Source organism: Psammomys obesus, unplaced genomic scaffold (assembly GCF_907164565.1).
Source record: "Psammomys obesus unplaced genomic scaffold, mPsaObe1.curated_primary_1811, whole genome shotgun sequence".
In the NCBI taxonomy this organism is placed as follows: Eukaryota; Metazoa; Chordata; class Mammalia; order Rodentia; family Muridae; genus Psammomys; species Psammomys obesus.
Genome location: NW_026596069.1, coordinates 15012329 through 15022854, shown reverse-complemented (window position 1 = coordinate 15022854; position 10526 = coordinate 15012329). Strand labels below are relative to the sequence as shown.

General features: G+C 45.1%; 1 long non-coding RNA gene across 1 annotated transcript; it reads left to right on the top strand.

The window, feature by feature from the left end:
- The first annotated feature begins 5476 nt into the window (after positions 1–5476).
- Positions 5477–7559, top strand: LOC129690144 (uncharacterized). Its single transcript, XR_008722233.1, has 2 exons — positions 5477–6519; positions 7208–7559. It is a non-coding gene; the product is annotated as an uncharacterized LOC129690144 (long non-coding RNA).
- The last annotated feature ends 2967 nt before the right edge of the window (positions 7560–10526 follow it).

The following is a 10526-nucleotide window of genomic DNA, read 5'->3' as shown; positions in this document are numbered from 1 at the left end:
GAAGGAAGGAAGGAAGGAAGGAAGGAAGGAAGGAAGGAAGGAAGGAAGGAAGGAAAGAAGGAAGAAGAGAGGGAGGGAGGGAGGAAGAAAGGAGAGCTCATAAGAACAGATAGCAAATATTTCTATGTATCATTAGATCATAACTACTCAGTAGGAATTTCTACGAAACCTAGGAATATGAGTTGTTTAAAAAGAGTTCGTATTTTCATTTGTGAATATGTGGATATGGCTGTAAGAGTTAATATACACCGTGAGAATGCAGGTGCCTGCAGAGGCCAACAGAAGGTGTCAGATGCCCTTGAACTTGAGTTGCAGGCAGTGCGCCATCCTCTGGGTGTGCTTGGAAGTGCACTCAGGGGAGCGGTAAGGTCCCCTAACTGCTGAGGACTGTCTCTCCAGCCCCAAGAAAGTGGTTTCTAATAGAGCAAACTGACCCCTCCCCACTACCCTCACACAATGTTCCTTCTCAACATGCAGCCACTTGCAACATCCATTTTTTTCTTTCTTTCAGAGGCTCCTTACCCATGCCATGCTCTCAGATTTCCAGAACCGCAAATCAAAGAAGATATCTTCCCAGTCTCAGACATTCTGACACAGCAACAGAAAACAGACTAAGGTAGGATGAGTTTTATTTCTACTCTGGACCTTATTTTTCTCTCGGATTTATATAATGTCTGTAATGCCTCTCCCAGTGAGGTGACCATTTACCCATCACCTGACCCCTGGTTCCCATGAGGAATGCAAATCAACGGCTCAGAGCTCAGAGCTCTGGGGAAGACTGACATTTTACGCATTATTTGGTGGTCTAGTAGCCTAAAGGTTAGTGCCTTTTCCCACCAACCACAGCAAACTCTTGTCCACCAAGTTTTGGATACTACACACTCAGTTACTCTTGGATCAGTGCCACATCGCTGCTCTTTGAGGTTAAATTGGGCTGATGTTTGGGCTCAGGAACAGAAAAAGAAGCAGAATAAAATGTACATGGCAGACGTGATGGTGCACACAGCACTTGGGCGCTGAGACTGGAAGGCCAGGAGTTCAAAGCCAGCTTCAGCCAAATAGTAAGTTTGAAGGCATCCTGAGCTACATGAGATTCTCTCGGAAAGCAAAACAACAAGAGAAAACAAGAAGCAGAAGGAGCATAAAAAACAAAAGGCTCAAAACTCAGGCCCTCAAGCCTGTTTCCTCACCGACCACGGGCCCCAGAGTGCTGTGAAAGAGCTGGCTTTGCTCAACTCATTGCACAGGACTTGCTCAAGTTTCTTCACTGGAAAGGTCCCTGTGTTTCTGTGGCCTCACCTTCCTGTCCAGCAAGAAAAGCTTCCAGGAGACAGCTGCCTCAGCTTTAAACATCATGGCCACCTGTAGAACAGCCTCGGCCACTGCAGCAGCCTGGCCCTATTCATAGCTGCTGTCCTTTGCTCCCTAGGCCCCTGTTCCACACCAGCTCCCCTGAGGACATTCTTAGTTTCCTTGAGCATCAGGCTCTGCTTTTTGCTCATTTCTATGACAGTGAACTTTCCAGACAGATGCTAGCCCTCTGCTTTCCTTGCCCTCCTACTGCCCACTCTCCCGCTGGTCTTCCAGAGAGAGCCTCCCTTTGGTCTTCCAAGGAAAGCCTTCCTCATTCTCCTTCATGTTCCTTCTCTACTTGTCTCAGTGGAAGGAGGAAATGAGCAGCATCCAGTAGTCTTTCTCATAGCAATCAGGACTGGAGGGCTGAGGTGCATGCTCTGAGTCGAACATAATAGGAGGAAGCCGTCTGCTGACCCCATGCTCATCGTGTCAGCCAGTGATTGAGGAGAGCGAGCAGCCTTTTGCTTAGGACTAAAACACGCTGCAGAGCATTTTCGTACAGCTCAATTTTGCAAATGCAGAGCAAATTCCTTGAGCATAGGCAGGAAGAGAAGCATATTTTTATCCACAGTGAGTCAACGCTATTTCCTAAGCCATTTTCAAGGGTTGGAAACCTCCAAAATCATCAGCAAGTTTGATGGCAGCTCATCAGTCACAGAGAAATTTCTCCACGGGGCTGGAGAGATGGCTCAGTGGTTAAGAGCATGAGTTGCTTTTGCAGAGGACTCTGGCTCCCCTTTTTCTAACTCTGGTGGCAGAGGACCTGATGTCCTCTTCTGATTGTGCACAGACATACAAGCAGGCAAAATGTCATGTACATAAAATAAAAATTGAAAATCTATCTGTAAGAAGTTTCTCTACTACAGGTGAAATTCATTGCCTACAATTGCTGCTCTATGACGTCCTGTAACTAAGTGCCACGGGGTCTTCTGGTGTCATTTTTTGTTGTCGTGATGAAATACTCTGACAAAGAAATCAACTCAAGGATGAAAGCACTTGTTTGATCCTGCATTTCTGCAATACGGTGTGTCACAGCAGCTGTGGCGGTTTGAGTGAGAATGCCACCCAAATCGGGTGTTTGAACACTTGGCTCCCGGCTCTGGCTCTGTTTGGGAAGGCTTAGGAGGAAGTGGCTCAGTGAGGGTGGCTTCAGGGATTACGTAGCCTTAACCACTTCCTGTTCACAGTCTCAGATTTATGCTTTCAATGGAAGACCTGAGCCCTCACCTTCCTGCTCCTGCTGTTTTATGCCATTCCGCCTTGTCATAACAGACCATTTTCTCTCTGGAGCTGTCAGACAAACAAATTCTTCTCCAAGTTTCTGCGGGTCGTGGTGTTTTATCCCCGAAACAGAGAAATAACTAACACAGCAGGGAAATCACAGTGGCAAGTACTTGAAGTGGCTGATAGACTGTACCCACAGTCAAAGAGCAAAGGGAAATGGATGCATCCGTGCTATTTGCCTGTTTGGTGGTTCTCAGATCACTTTCTCTACTCTTACACAGTTCAGGACCCCTTGCCTAGGGGATGGTCCTGCGCACGATGGGCTGGCGCTTCTTATACCAATTAATTATAATTCCAGGCTGCATCAAGCTGACAATTAAAGCTAACGGTCACACTGGGCATAACTATACGGAGCTAGAAGGTTTGTTGTAAATCCCGTGAATACTGCCGTAGAGTTACACCATAACACACCGATATGCAGTTGAAAATCGACTGGAGGTTACTTGAAAAATGTAATGGTCCCTAATAATGCCCACAACTCAGTAAATGCAAAGGGGAAATGTGAAGCATCTTCACGCCGCTGCTGCCTGCTACACGGAGGCTGCTGGGCAATTACTTGTCGGGCCACATTTTGAAGCCTCATGCTGACTAGCCCTCGTCACTTCACACTCGCTGTAATGAGAGCACTGGCACCTCCTATTCCTAAAGTAACAACTAATTCTTCCAGGACTCCTCCATCAGACGCTGAGTGGCCACAAGCATGCCATCTTTACGGTCCAGCTCTGCTTATAATTACGGTAGAGCCTCAAGAGTGTTCTCTTGGCCAGATCCAGGTGTTCTCTCTCACTCCTAGATCCAGCATGTCACCTTGCCACTTATCCCCCCTCTTCCCCACACCAAAGGGAAAAGAGTAAACTTTAACATTTCCTCAGCAATGTAACCTGCCAAAAATAAAATATATATATTAACCTTTGATTTAATCCATATGTTAAATTGCTTGAATTAATCATTGGACGATGTATAAACATATTAAAACATCATGTTACTCAATGTTCTTCCGGGGCTGCTTCTTCCCTTTGGGGCATCCAGGTACCAATGCATACAGCTTAGCTGGACAGGTGGGTCAGCAGGATCCCAATTCCACAATGAGTGTGGGTGGGGAAGGGTGGGGGTCTTCCAGTACAGCCCTTTCAGTGACACGGGTCTTCCCATGAGGCAACTCTTTATTGGGGGGGTATGGGCTATATAAACCTTGGCCAAATGGGTGGGGATTTTTGAGTGAGTGTACATCAGTGGCTGGGGCTGAGGTGCTGGGAATGCTTCATTTGAATGGAGTGGAGTGCCAGGTGCTGGCTGGGCACGTCCTTGTCACCAGGCTACGTGACTACGTCGAGGATGTCGGTAGTAGGGGGTCACAAGACTACATGCACTGGGACGTGCGGGCCCAGAACAGGGAGGGGGTGATCCTTACTCCTGCTCAAGAATGAGATTTTTGGGGATTAGACAGGTCTTGACCTCACTCTAGCTCCAGGCCAGTTCTCCCCACCCCCAGTCACATGGTTCATGTGTCCCCAACATAGGACAAATTAATGTAACTTTTATTTGCCAATTAAAAAGTAATAACTCCTAGGCATGGTGGCACATACCATACTGTCAGCACTGGAGATGTGGAGCAGGAAAATCAGGAGTTCAAGATCATCTTCAGCTACGTAATGAATTGGAGGCCAACCTGGGCCACAGGAGACTGTGTCTCAAAGGAAGAAAATAAAGTAATGTCTTTACAAGCTAAATACAGGGCTGCACAGATAGCTCAATGATTAAGACTGTTCTTCCAGAGGACTAAAGTTCAATTCCCAGAACCTGCATGGCAGTTCAGAAACATCTCTAACTCCAGTTCCAAAGGATCTGACACCCTCTTTCTGGATTCTTCAGGCACCAAGAAAACAAGTGGTGCACAGACATGCACACAGGAAAAAATACCCATAGACATAAAATTTAAAAACATAATTGAGATCAGTGATCTGCAGACATCCTTATCTCTGCTGCCTCTGTCATCCTTCAGGCTAGCCTGTACTACTACCAGACTGCAGTCAGGACACCAACAGATGATGGTAAGTGAATCCATCAGGTGTGCCTTGAAATTCATCAGTTTCATTATTGGGCATGGGGTGAGGATCCCTCGCTGCTTCCCTGTCCAGAACTGCTCTGAGGAGGAGCTCGGTGAGAAAGGTGTGATTTTAATGCCGGTCTCAGTTACTGAGGAGCCCGCCACAGAGCATCGAGTGGAGCAGAGCCAGACAAAATAGCTCATATCACAGCTGACCAGAAGACAAAGAAACAAGAAGTAGACAGAGATAATATGCCCTCAAAGACCCAGCCCTAAGGCCTGCTTCCTCTTCCTCCTCCACCTTCCAAAGTTTCTAGAACCTTCCAAAACAGCCTCCCCCAGCTGGAGAACATTGAAAACAAAAGCACAAAGTAAATATTCCAGGTTCGGACCACAGCATCCTGTTCTAGCCACAAAAGGCCCAGGGCATCTCAAAATGCAAAACACATTCCTACCTTGACAGTTCCCAAACACTTTGTTTGTTTGTTGAGACAGGGTCATGTACATCTATATGATACGAAAGGGGAATGAAGCTGTTTAGGAGGGCAAAAGAGACTAACAAGAGAGGAGGGGAGGGAGACATAGGAAGCTTGGGAAGATAGGAATATGCTTAGCATACAATATGTACTTGTGCGAAAGCTTTAATTTTTTTTTTTTTTAAAGAAAAACTTCACAGACTCATCTGATTTTTTTTTTTTGTTTTTTCTTTTTAAAGAAGAGTGTTTCCAGGATGGCCCTGCTCACAGAAGGCGACATGCAAAAGCCGTTTCCTGGGTGGAGATGCTCAGGCATTGAGAGACTGCTGCAGCTATGGCCCAAGGGCCTGCCTGGCTAAGGCTTCAGCTGTCAGCTGCTTTTCCAGCTGTGCACAGTGCAACATTCGACATTCCTGGATCTCCAACACCCTGTGGTCTCTCCATTGAGGCGTTATCTTCATAGCTATATACTGTTCTTTTTCTTTTCCTTTTTGAAATACTCCATACTGACCGGACAAATTGGCTGGATCAATTTACCTTCCCACTAGCAGTGTATCAAAGTTCTCTTTTGTCCATGCCCTCACCAATATTTCTAATTTTTTTTTTATGACTGCCACTCTGACTGGGGAAAGATGGGATCTCGCTGTAGTTTTGGTTTGCCTATTTCGGATGGCTGGTTAAGCTGACCATATTTCATAGGGGTGTTGGCCATTCTCATCTCACCTTTCATCCTATTTATTGCTCGGGTTGTTTAGCTTCTTGTTTGTTTGTTTTTTTGGTTTTGTTTTACAATACAGGGTTTCTCTGTGTAGCCTGGATTCGCTTTGCAGACCAGATTGGCCTAGAACTCACAGAGATCCACCTGCCTCTGCCTCCCAAGTGCTGGGATTAAAGGCGTCTTGTTTAGTTTTTTAATTATTTGTATATTCCAGGTCTTAATCCTTCATCATATGTATGGCTAGCCATGATGACCTGGCTGTTACCCTCCTGTTCTTTTGAACACTCAATAGAATGCCCACTTGGCTTTGTCTGCACAGTAGGGCTTCTCCAGCTCAGTCTACAAACTCTTGCCACACACTGTTTCCAATGGCTGAAGAACCGTATGGTCAGGTTTTCTCATAGCAACCCCACTTTCCTCGTACCGATTCCATTTTGTTTGGATGGTTTTGTTTTTCAAGACAGGGTTTCTTTGTGTAACCCTGGCTGTCCTGGAACCAGCTCTGTAGACCAGACTGGACTTCAGAGATCCATCTGCCTCTCGAGTGCTAGGACTAAAGGCATGCGCCACCACCATCTGGTCCCAGTTTTGTTATTTTTACACGGGTGTGACTAAATGCATGGCAAGAACAACGTAAGGTGAGTACTTATTTGGGCTTGTGTTTCTAAGCATTTGGTCAACAGTCTCTCTGTATTGTGCAGTTGAGCAGGACATTGTCAGAGTTGTGAGCATGTGACAGAGGACAGCCGCTCCAGTCACAGTAGAAGTAGAGATGGGAACCAGGAGTAGCCAGGGATAAGACCCTTCCAAGTACTGGCCTTCCAGTGGCCCATCTACCGCCTCCGTCAGGTCCCAACCCCAAAATATCTAGAATGTCTGCTGCCTGCAGAACAAGCATTCAAACACCAACCTATGAGAGACATTTCAGATTCACTCATAACACTAGCCATGGCCACTTGGCAAGTAACTAAATCACCAAGAAAGAAAGAGAGAGAGAGAGAGAGAGAGAGAGAGAGAGAGAGAGAAAGAAAGAGGAAGGAAGGAAGGAAAGAAAGAAAGAAAGAAAGAAAGAAAGAGAAAGGAAGGAAGGAAGGAAGGAAGGAAGGAAGGAAGGAAGGAAGGAAGGAAGGAAGGAAGGGAAAGAAAGAAAGAAAGAAAGAAAGAAAGAAAGAAAGAAAGAAAGAAAGAAAGGAAGGAAGGAAGGAAGGAAGAGAGAGAAGAAATCTCTACCTGTGAATCGGAGCTGATAGAAAATGCATACCTATAATAACCCACATCTGTGTTATTTCTTATTATAAAGATAACCACATCTTTCTTTCTTTGCAGAGAGTGTCAAGATAAGCTTGATTGAGACCCATAGAGAATGGTAAATGAAGCGTCATCAACTCCTATAACTTCTCGAAAGATCCTGACCCACTGCACATAGTGTTTATCCGCTAGGGACTCCTAGCACAGTAGTGAAGTCTCAAAATGGATCCAAGGCTAGGCTGGTGACTGCTTCCCCCTTCTTTAGGGAAGTCTCCTGGGGTGACCTTGCCCCCACACCCCACATTCCTTATAGTCACACCAACCTGATGGACTGTTACGGGTGTTTGAGGCTAGCATGAGTCAATCTGACTGACCCTTCAATCATACAAAGGCTGTTTCACTACACAATAAAGTTAGACCTGCACCTTGAGTCTGGTCTCCCCAGGTCTGATTGCCAGGATTCTGTGGGGGTTCTGTCGCCGCTCAGTCTCCTTCTCCCGGTTCCTGATCCCCACACTTCTTTATCTTAAAACAGACTTGATTAGAAATAAACAAGAACTTATAAAAATAAGTGTAATAATAAAACAACCTTCATCTCCATAAGTGACAAGGAGCAAGGAGGGCTGGTCCAGGTTCATGATGCATCTCTACAAGACCAGAGTTCTGATTCAACATCTCTGCCACAGCAGCAGCTGCAGGAAGCTCAGTGTGGCGTCTGTGGTGACTTTACCTGAAGCTTGAAAGAAAGCAGGCTCTCTGATCAGAGGAAATAACAGGGGAAGTTAGGCACACAAGTAAAAGTGTATGGTAATGAAACAGAATGAGAAAAGAATAGAAAGGGAAACTAAACAGGGAGGAAAGAAGGAAGGTTAGGGAAAGGGAGAGAAAGAGGAAGGTCGGGAATGGGAGAAAAACAGAGAGAGACAAGAGAGTCATGAGGTTTGGACTAAAGTGCTGGCGAGCTGCTGTGAAGGTAAAGATTAGCACCCTGTCCTCACATTTCTTCCTTAGGATCTGTCTTCAGTCCCTCAGCAGGGCGGGAACTTTAATAATCCACAGCAAAGGCAGCACAGCAGAGTGATGAAGACGAAGTCCAGGACAGCATGTTAGCTGTCTCTTCATGTATAATAACAATACAGCTAGAACTAGTTGTCTGAGTCAGCAATAAACACTTAGCTCCCCATTCTGTGGGTCAGGGGCCCAAACGTGGCTTGTGTGGGTGGTTCTGGCTCAGGTTTTCTTATGACACAGAGGCAGACACTGCCCTGGGCTGCAGTCAACCTGGAGGCCCTTTTTCTAAAAAGGTTGACCAACATGGCAAGCAGGCCAGTACCACTTGCCACCCATCAGAAGCAAGAGAGTAAGTCCAACTTACATTTAAAGTTTGAGGGGAAAGCCTATTAAAGGAGGAACATTTCACAGATAGCCATAAACTTTGTTGAAATAACTTCGAACAGCTTCTGTTTCCATCCATCACAGATGACAGGGCTTCCTCCAGGCTTGACCAAATCCTCAGTCTTCTGACTCTCGCCACATGATGCCCCAGGCTTGCTCAGTCCCCAGGGCAGTCTCTTTACTTCCCTTCGTGCTGTTTGATCTTTCCTTGGGCTGCACTGATAGGCCTGTTCCTCCTGAGAGGATGCAGAAATTGAGATAGAAATTTTATTTTTTTTATAATTTATTTAATTTAATTCTCTGTGTGTTGGCCTGAAGGTGTCAGAATACATGGGACTGGAGTTATAGACAGTTGTGAGCTGCCATGTGGTTGCTGAGAATTGAACCCAGGTCCTTTGGAAGTGCAGTTAGTGCTCTTAACCACTGAGCCATCTCTAAATCTTATTTATGTCTGCTTTCTTTTATCTTTTCCCTCTACCCTTTCTTCCCTCCCTTCCTCTCTTTCTTCATTGTCTTTTACTAGCCACCCACAGCCAGGTCCTGTGATAAGCATAAAGAACAATATTCTAGATGAAACAAGCTCAAGAGGTGTCCTGCTTCTGCTTCTTTATACTGTTATGGTTCCTCTCTTCAGCCAAAACTCGTTCACTAAATATCAATCAGAATCTGGTAAACACAACTTCTGAGCTGGAGTGATGTGTTGCCTAGTAACTTTCTACATTAACTGCATCCAAATGTATTTCTGCAGAGTGACAAATGAAATGCCTCTCTTGGAATGATGCAGAGAGCAGAAGAGGAGGGGAAATTCGAGTTTATGGATTTTATTGGGCATCTCTGGGGTAAAGAAAGAATCCTTGGAAATCAGAAGAGGGAAAAAAAAGTTTAGAAACAGGTAGATGACATTTCTTTGAGTAAAAGAATTGTGAAGAGAAGGACACACATGACTGAGAGACCAGAGGGGAACATGTCCCATCTGAGAAGTTTCATGGTGCAAACTTGGTCCAGGAAGCATTCATAATAATACCATAAAAGAAATCAGTAGGGTTGGTTTATGGATCAATAGGTCAAGGAACTTGCTGCCAAACCTGAAAATCTGAGTTTACAAACTTGTCCTCTGACCTTCACTTGTGTGCTTTGTTGCATACTCGCACGCACAGTAGTGAATAAATAAATAAATAATTGTAATATAATTTTAAGAGAGGAAATAGTGGCTCTTTTCTGCCCAAACCACCAGCAGCAGGACTTGACAGCATCACAGATCCAAGGCAAACAGCCCTGCACCACTGAGCTGCTGCCAGGCCCAGTCAGCTGCATACATTAGATCAGACTGATCGCATTAACATAGCAGAAGTTGCAGGGTAAGAACTCACTTAGGAGCTCAGAAGCTCATGGTTCCTTATGCCAAATACATTGGCCTTTTCCCATTCTGCTCTGACATGTGAATTCTTTCACTCCCGCCAATCTCTTGTCACAAGCATGTTCTAAAGCTGCATGATCTCGGCAGAAAAATGGTAAAATAGAAAAAAAAACAAAAACAAACAAACAAACAAACAAACAAAAAACCTGAGAGAGAGCACCCCCAGAGAGCTATTCTCACAAATGCAGTCAACTGACCTTGGACAAAGGAGCCAAAGCAATTCTACGGAGAAAGGGTCAGCTTTCCAACAACTCTACACTCACAGACAAACACAGAAGAACACAAAACCTTTATGCCCTTCAGAAACCACGAAACTAGGAGAAAACATAAAGAAATGTAGGCAATCTTGGACTGGCAATGCCCTTCAAGAAGCCACACCCAAAGCATGAAGGATATTGGCAACCTGGACTTTCTTGAAATGACATATTTCTGTTCTGCAGAAAGCTTTGTTAAAAAACTGAAAATTAGCCACGCCTGGTCATATACATTTGTAATCCCAGCACTCAGGAAACTAAGACAAGAGGAACACGTATTCCAGGCTATCCTGGGCTATACAGGGAAATCTTTTCACAAAAAGAATCTTTC